Genomic DNA, 7947 nt, shown 5'->3' on the forward strand with positions numbered 1-7947 from the left:
TAGTAAAGACTAAAGATTGAAGTGTATTGTGTCCTGGGAGTAGGCTGTGGTGAGGAAGTATATTAGAGGCAGTGGTGTTTTGTTGCAAATCTTTTTAAATAGATGGATTTTAAAAATACATAAAAACGTTACTTAAATTATGCTTTCATTGTACAGAAAAGTACTACAAATTCATTAAAGAATAGCTAGAAAATACAGACTGTGTGTGTGAAGGAGCACGCTTTATTGGGAAGCAGAGTGCTGCACAGTGACAAACGGACAAAGGCTGCCCAATGGGCAATTACACATCATACTCCAAAAGACACACAGGATGTTTTGCTAAGAAAAATCAATGGGAACAGGGATTCCCCTGCGAAACTCCCCCAAACTCATCCCTCTCAGGGGACGGGAAATCTCCCAACTATTTTCCTGATGGCAGCTGTGGTTCACTAGAAATAGATCCCCTTCCTGTTTCTTATAAAGAACATTTTCTTTCAATTTTTTGAAGTCTTCATTTGTTACTTTTATTCTAAGTTCTCTTAAGGACTTCAGACCAGCTTTTGTACAGATTGCTTTGATGTCAGCACCAGAGAGGTCATCTTTAGCCATGATCAAGTCATGCAGGGTTACATCATCAGCCACCCTCATCCTGCTAGTGTGAATCTGAATGATGTGCTTCTCATTCTTTTCATCGGGCAGGGGGACCTCGATCTTCCTGTCAATGCAGCCTGGTCTGATAAATGCTGGATCCAAAGTTTCTATTTGGTTTGTAGCCATGATAGCTTTCACATCTCCCCTAGAATCAAATCCATCCAACTGGTTCAACAGTTTCAACATTGTTCACTGAAATTCTCTCTCACCACCAGAATTTGAGTCATATCTTTTTGAACCAATGGCATCAATTTCATCAGTAAACATGATGAATGGTGCATGTTCTTCAGCAACTCAAAACAATTCCAGCATGGGTTTGAGCCCATCACCTAGGTACTTCTGAATAAGTTCAGAGCCAACCACTCTCAAGAAAGTGGCTGGGGTTTGGTTTGCTGCTGCTTTGACTAACAAGGTTTTACCTGTGCCCAGTGGACCACAGAGAACGACCCCCTTGAGGAGGCTTCATACCCATTTCTTCATAGTATTCAGAATAGGTGAGAGGAAGCTCCACAGATTCCAGATTCCTTAATTTCCCGAATTTGGTTTCCAATCCTCCAGTATTGGCATAGGTCTCCTGGGGGGCCTTTTCCACCTTCATCACTATGACCAGGGGATCCGTGTCATCCACCAGCGCCCCTATCATGGCATGCACCTTGTGGTTGAGCAGGACCAAGCCAGGTTCCAGGAGGTCCTTGTCTACAAATGAAAGAATGCTGATGTTGTGTTCTGAGCCCACAGATGTGGACACGATGGCATGGTTGTCATGGGTGATCTCTTCCAACATTCCTCTGACATCAGGGTCCCCCTCAGATCATCCACTTTTGATCTTTCTTCCTATTGCTTTTCTTCTAATGGTTTTATTTGTTGCTGGTTTATAATGAATTCTTTCTCCATGAGAAGATAGTCTTTAATTCTTTCTAACTTGAATCATTTTAACCAGCACTGAGTGTGAGTTGTCACCAGTGGCAGTTTGCTGGCAGCATCTGGTCTCTGTTTTCTTCTTTTGCCCCACTCTAGTTGGTACAGGAGGTTCGTATTTATTTTTCTTGTCCTTATCATCCTTCTTGACCTCCAGGACCATAACCACCACTCTGACTTTGACCCATCTTGCCTTGGCACCAGACATTTTTAAAGGAAATAATTAAAATAGAACAGTCGATGATAATCACTAAAAGCATACTGATAGATACCCTTAAAGCTATATACACCTGTATGATACATACACATACATTTCTGCATTTCATTTATAATATCTTCACTTGGCATTTAAAAAATTTCAAAAATGTATTTTGCATCTCAAAAAGTATTGTATAAAAATATTATATTCACTCCTTTGGGGTATTTAGACTGTTTTATCTTTTAATAATCATAAGTAAGGCAGAAATCACCATCACTTTACCTGAATAATCTTCTCAAAATAATATTTAATTACATTTTCTTCATCACAGTTACAATAGCTTTTTTAAACTGTTAAATATCTAATCCTTATGGAATATATTTTCTTCTGTAATATGAGACCCTAACATCACTCATTTACAAATGATGAAGTGAAACTATATAAAGACTGTTGAATAGTTCACATTTTTGTGCTAATTTTGAATTGTTCCCTCACTTTAAAATAAATATGTATCTTTGAGTATGTTCCTCCCTATAATACAGTTTTATTTTTGTTTTCTTCTTCAATTTCTTGTATCATTTACCTATCTACTTATCTAATGGAAAAACTGGTCATTTATTATTGGCTTATAAAGTAAGACCATCAGTAAAATAGTCAAAGTGTTAATTGGCATACATAAAACTGATAATTGGAAAACAGTAAAATATTTGTTATAGAATTTTTGTAGAAATAATTGATCAGATTAATGAGGTTTTACATTATACTTACTTTGCTATAAATACTTCTTACTAATATGGCAAATTATTCTATTTTTAAACTGTTAAGCCAACCTTGCATTCCTGGAATAAATTTAACTTTGTTGCAATATATTAGCTTTTTAAAGTATGTCATTAGGTTATTATGCTAATATTGTAGTCATCAGAGAGATTCCCCTGACCATTTTCTTTTTCTTAATGTCTTTGTCAGGTTTTGGTATCAAGATTATCCTGGACTCATAAAATTAGTTTGAAAGTGTTTCTTGTTTTTATGTTTTGTATAAGAGTTTATGTTACTTTGCTATGAGTTCTTCACAAAAGTTTGGAAGAATTCACTGGTAAATCAAGTAGGTCTACAGTTTGCATCAACAGAAGATTATACGTTATTCATTCATTTTCTTTATATTTTGTTCTATAACCATTCAGATGTCTTCTTTAAATGTTTTTGCCCAGAAATTTGGATATGTTATCTAAAATTTTAAATTATCTATTTAATATCTATAAGATATATATTAATACTTCCTTTTCCATCTGAGATTGTATATATTCCTCATTCTTTTCTTGTATCTCTCTTTTCTTTCAGTTTTGATCAATCTTGAGAGGAATGTGTCAGGTTTAATAGTCTTTAAATATGCAACTCTTTATTAATTTTCTTTATTAGATTTTTCATATTTGTTAATATATTGACTTCTGTTTATTATTTCCATCCATCTTATTTCCTTTTGCTTAGAATGCAATTCTATTTCTGACTCTTAAAAGATGCTTACAAATTTAATTTTAAAGTTATTAAAACATTTTCTAATATATTGAAGGCTATAGGTTTCTTTATAAGCATATCTTCAATTGTATTTCACAAGCTCTTTTTATATACCGCATTGTTACTAAATTTAGTTCAAAATATTTTAGTTGCATTTTCACTTATTTTAGTCCATGAATTATTTAGCTTATATTCTTAATTTCCAAATATTTAAGATATTTCCATTTGTCTTTTACTTATTAATCATTAGTGTAAATTTAATGTGGCCAATGAACTTTATCTATATAATTTCAGTCCTTTAAATTTTGTTCTATATGATATAACCCAGCAAATGCTCTATTTGGTGAACACTCTTATTTTTTCTTGAAAAGATATACATTTCCCTTTTAATTTGGTTCAGTTTTCCATACATACCAATTTTTTTTGTTGCTAACATCTTTGATATTTTTGTTGCTAACATATTTGTTGTTTTGTCTATTCTTTTTTTTAACCATTTATCAAGAAAATCATTTTCCCAAGATTCCCACTTGGGTAGCTGACTCATGATAAATTTTATCATTACACAATTGCTGGTCCCAGTATTAACCCTTCCTAACAAAGGAGGCCCTCATCTTTATTCAAGGTCCCAATCATAATCCCCATCTTTTCTTAATAAAAACATAAAAGTTTTACACATATATACATAACACAAAATATATTTATGTATTATATGTTCTCTATATACGTGCAAATATATTTAAATATTTTATATTATATATTGTTTTATTGCCCCACTGACAGTAAATATAGTTATTTATATGAAAAACACCCCCATTCCCTTTTATTTTTTCAGAATAAGTTTTGCTCAACATCATATTTTATTTCTTTTTTTTCTTTTTTCCATTTATTATACTTAAATATATTTTTTTTTATTTATTAAGTTTTAGGGTACACGTGCACAACGTGCAGGTTAGTTACATATGTATACATGTGCCATGTTGGTGTGCTGCACCCATTACCTCATCATTTAACATTAGGTAAATCTCCTAATGCTATCCCTCTCCCCTCCCCCGACCCCACAACAGGCCCCGGTGTGTGATGTCCCCTTCCTGTGTCCCTGTGTTCTCATTGTTCAATTCCAACCTATGAGTGAGAACATGCGGTGTTTGGTTTTTTGTCCTTGCAACAGTTTGCTGAGAATGATGGTTTCCAGCTTCATCCATGTCCCTACAAAGGACATGAACTCATCCTTTTTTATGGCTGCATAGTATTCCATGGTGTATATGTGCCACATTTTCTTAATCTAGTCTATCATTGTTGGACATTTGGATTGGTTCCAAGTCTTTGCTGTTGTGAATAGTGCTGCAATAAACATACGTGTGCATCAACATAATATTTTAAATTGGCTGTTCCTTTATTCAGTATCTTATACATATCTTGACAGGGTCTAATAGCTCCGTCGTTGCTGTTAAGAAATCAGGTATCAGTCCTTTACCATTTCAATGGTATCTTTTTTTTCTGGATGCATTTATATTTTTTTTCTGTTTCTTTTTTAAATTTTGCTATTCAGGTATAAATTTTAAAAAGTTAATACAGTGTTCTCAAAACAGTGGATTGGTGTCTTTTATTAGTTTTGGATAATTATCTATATAACATCTCTTTAGCTACTGTTTCTACACTTTTCTCTTTTTCCTATTCTTTTGAAATTTTGTCTAAATATACTGTATCTTCTATTATCTGTCACATATTCTTTCACCTTGGAGTTTCCATTTTGTCTTTTCACTTATTTGCAAACATTTTAATTCTCTCTTTACTTTGCCTAACCTTTATTTAATGCTACAATTGATTGTTAATTTTAGCTTTTATATGTTTTTTAGGTGTAGTATTTTTCCTTTTCCTAAATTAACTATGTCAATTTTATACTTTCCCATTCCCTGCTAACATTCTCAAGCTTGAATTTTGTTTTGTTGAACACAGTAAACATAGTTGATTTATAGTCTGGTGTTCTTGTAAGGCTAATTCTATTTTTATTATTTCCGGTGTATTCACTTATGTTTTCTTGTCTTCTTAAATACCTGGTTGTACAATCACTTATTTTACACCTTAGGTTGAATATCTTTAAAAAAAATGAATAACTATTTTCTCCTCTACCTTTGTCAAACCTATTTCCACAAGTCATCTTCACTTTATTACATAAATAATCCAGCTATTAGCTTGCTAAACCAAATATGTTAGATGTCTTCCTTTTCTCTCTTTTTTCTCATCCCTTCAATCTATTAAAATTAAAAATTAACTGTTTATTTTTACATCTAATAAAAGTATATAAAATATGTTCAAAACTTATCACGTACTATTATCTCTGATTTAGTCATAATTCAATCAGGAAAATAATTTAATATCAAAAATTAGGCATGCAAATAAACCTTTGAAATCAGAGAAGCAAAAATAAAAATTAGATGTATACTGAGCTAGTGTACTCCAAGATGCTGCTAAAATAGATGTCAGAGCCCAGACTGAAGAGGGATGACCATGGACTCTGAGGAGGCGACATTAATTCTGTACTACTTCTGATAAATCTTGGTCTGGGCTACCACTAATGATATCATAAAAAGGATTAACTTACTTTTCCTTATGCTGTCCTAATTTTGCATAAGTGTTTCACATTAAATAATCAAAGTTAGAGCTCTCATGGAAAGCAATATATATATAAGCCTGAGTGCTAGCCTGCAGTGATGACTCATCACTGTAATTCACGCTCCCATAATATCTACAATCCACTACTTAGCTTTCAATCTTACTCTTTCTCATCTCCAAATCTATCCTCCAAACAATAGAAATCATATCCTCGATACCTTTATTGAATTATTTCAGGACCTGTCTTTAAACCCTTTAGTGACTTCCCTTTATATTTAGCATATATTCTTAATTTTGACCGTATCCTAACAAAATGTCATTGACCACAAGCCCTGCACAATTTAGCTCTATCTCTAGATCCAGTGTTATTTCTCTGCCTATTTTTACTATGCTTCAGCCATATTAATCTCCCATTTCCTATGTTATCAAATACCGTCTTATATCAGGAAATGCATACATTGTATAAAAGTGTACATTTTATAAATGTGTACATCCCTTTGCAATGAATGTTTTTTGTCTCTAAAGTTCACATGGCATGCTACTTTTTACCTTTTAGGCTCTATACTATATGTTTCCTCTTTGGAATAATTTCTTGTCCACCCTCAGGGATTTTCCATATCCCTACCAATGTTATGCTTTTTCTCATAATTTTCTTTGTTTTCATTCCTAAATCTTACAAAAATAGGGAATCATTTTGTTTAATTTTGGTATACTAGTTTCAAATCTGTTTCCCCAAGTAGATTATAAACTCCATGAAAACAAGGAAAACATTTGTTTTTTCATCACTGAAATCCCATTACTAATCAGAAGTCCCAGCACCAAGGAAGTACTCAACAAACATTTTTGAATGCAGGAATAACTACAGAACTTTGGGGAAATTAATTATCTTCTCTAATCATCTTTAAAATGTAAACACACACAAATTCCACTCTTCGAATTATAGTGAAAATTAGATAAATACCCGGCAAATAATGTCCACATAATGTAGCTAATATCATTAACAGAAAATATTAATATATGATAGCTATATAATATAATAATATATTACAATATATGTAACATAATAATATATTATACTAATATTAATTAGAATAATCCCTGCTACTCAGGAGACTGAGGCAGGCAAATCACTTGAACCCAGGAGGAGAAGGTTGAAGTGAGCCGAGATCACACTATTGCACTCCAGCCTGGGCGACAAGAGCGAAACTCCATCTAAATACAAAAAAAAAAGAAGAGGAATCTAAATTCAGAAGTAATTGGCTATTTGACCTTACTATAGGAATAATAGATAATACTAGAAAGTAAGCAGACTCCGTAAGAAGTTATTTTAGTAAAATATAAAAATAATACAGTTTTCAATTAAAAGTGACACTATGACTAGTACCAAGTGTATGAATATTAAATATATTATGATGATAGAATTTGCTTTACTTGACAACTAATTAGGTATAGAGAATAAGAAATAAAGATATTTGATATTTCAGATATGAAAGGCATAGAGAATGCCAGTGTCATTAAAACCAACAGAAAAATTGTATGGTAAAGTAGATTTTTTTGGAGTTGGGAGTGGGGAGAGGGCATCGGGGAGATAATTTTGAGTTCCCTTTTGACACTGATTTTCAGTGTTAAGAAATCAGAAATGTCAGTTTGGAATGCAGAAATGAAGTTTGCCTAGTTATCGAAGTGTTGGAATCAACAGAATTAAAGGAAATAATGATTGCATGTGTTTAAACAGTCTATTTGGTCATGTTTCAGAGATGTAAAAGAAAAAAATTACAGTTAAAACTGAGCAAAATAGGGACAGAGCAATGAGAAAAAGGCTATTATTATCAGAACTTTGAAGAAAGAGTTTCAAAAAGTAAGATATCAGCTGGCACAGGGAAGCAAAGAAGTTGAGTGTCATGAGAATTGAAAGCTGTCATTGTTTTTGGAAGTTGGCAATTCTTGGTTTGTGAGCACTTAAGTTGTGTTTTGATAACACAATTTTAACATTTTAAGTGCATACAATTAACACAAAAGCATCATTTTTGCTTTCTTAAGCCAAGAAAAATTATCTTCTCCATGGCTGCCATAAC

The 7947-nt window shown here is 32.6% G+C and overlaps 1 pseudogene; it reads right to left on the bottom strand.

The window, feature by feature from the left end:
• Window positions 1–318: 318 nt before the first annotated feature.
• LOC473383 (26S proteasome regulatory subunit 4-like) lies at window positions 319–1736 on the bottom strand (annotated as a pseudogene).
• Between the last annotated feature and the right edge of the window lie 6211 nt (window positions 1737–7947).

This window comes from Pan troglodytes, chromosome 10 (genome assembly GCF_028858775.2).
Source record: "Pan troglodytes isolate AG18354 chromosome 10, NHGRI_mPanTro3-v2.0_pri, whole genome shotgun sequence".
NCBI classification, from domain to species: Eukaryota; Metazoa; Chordata; class Mammalia; order Primates; family Hominidae; genus Pan; species Pan troglodytes.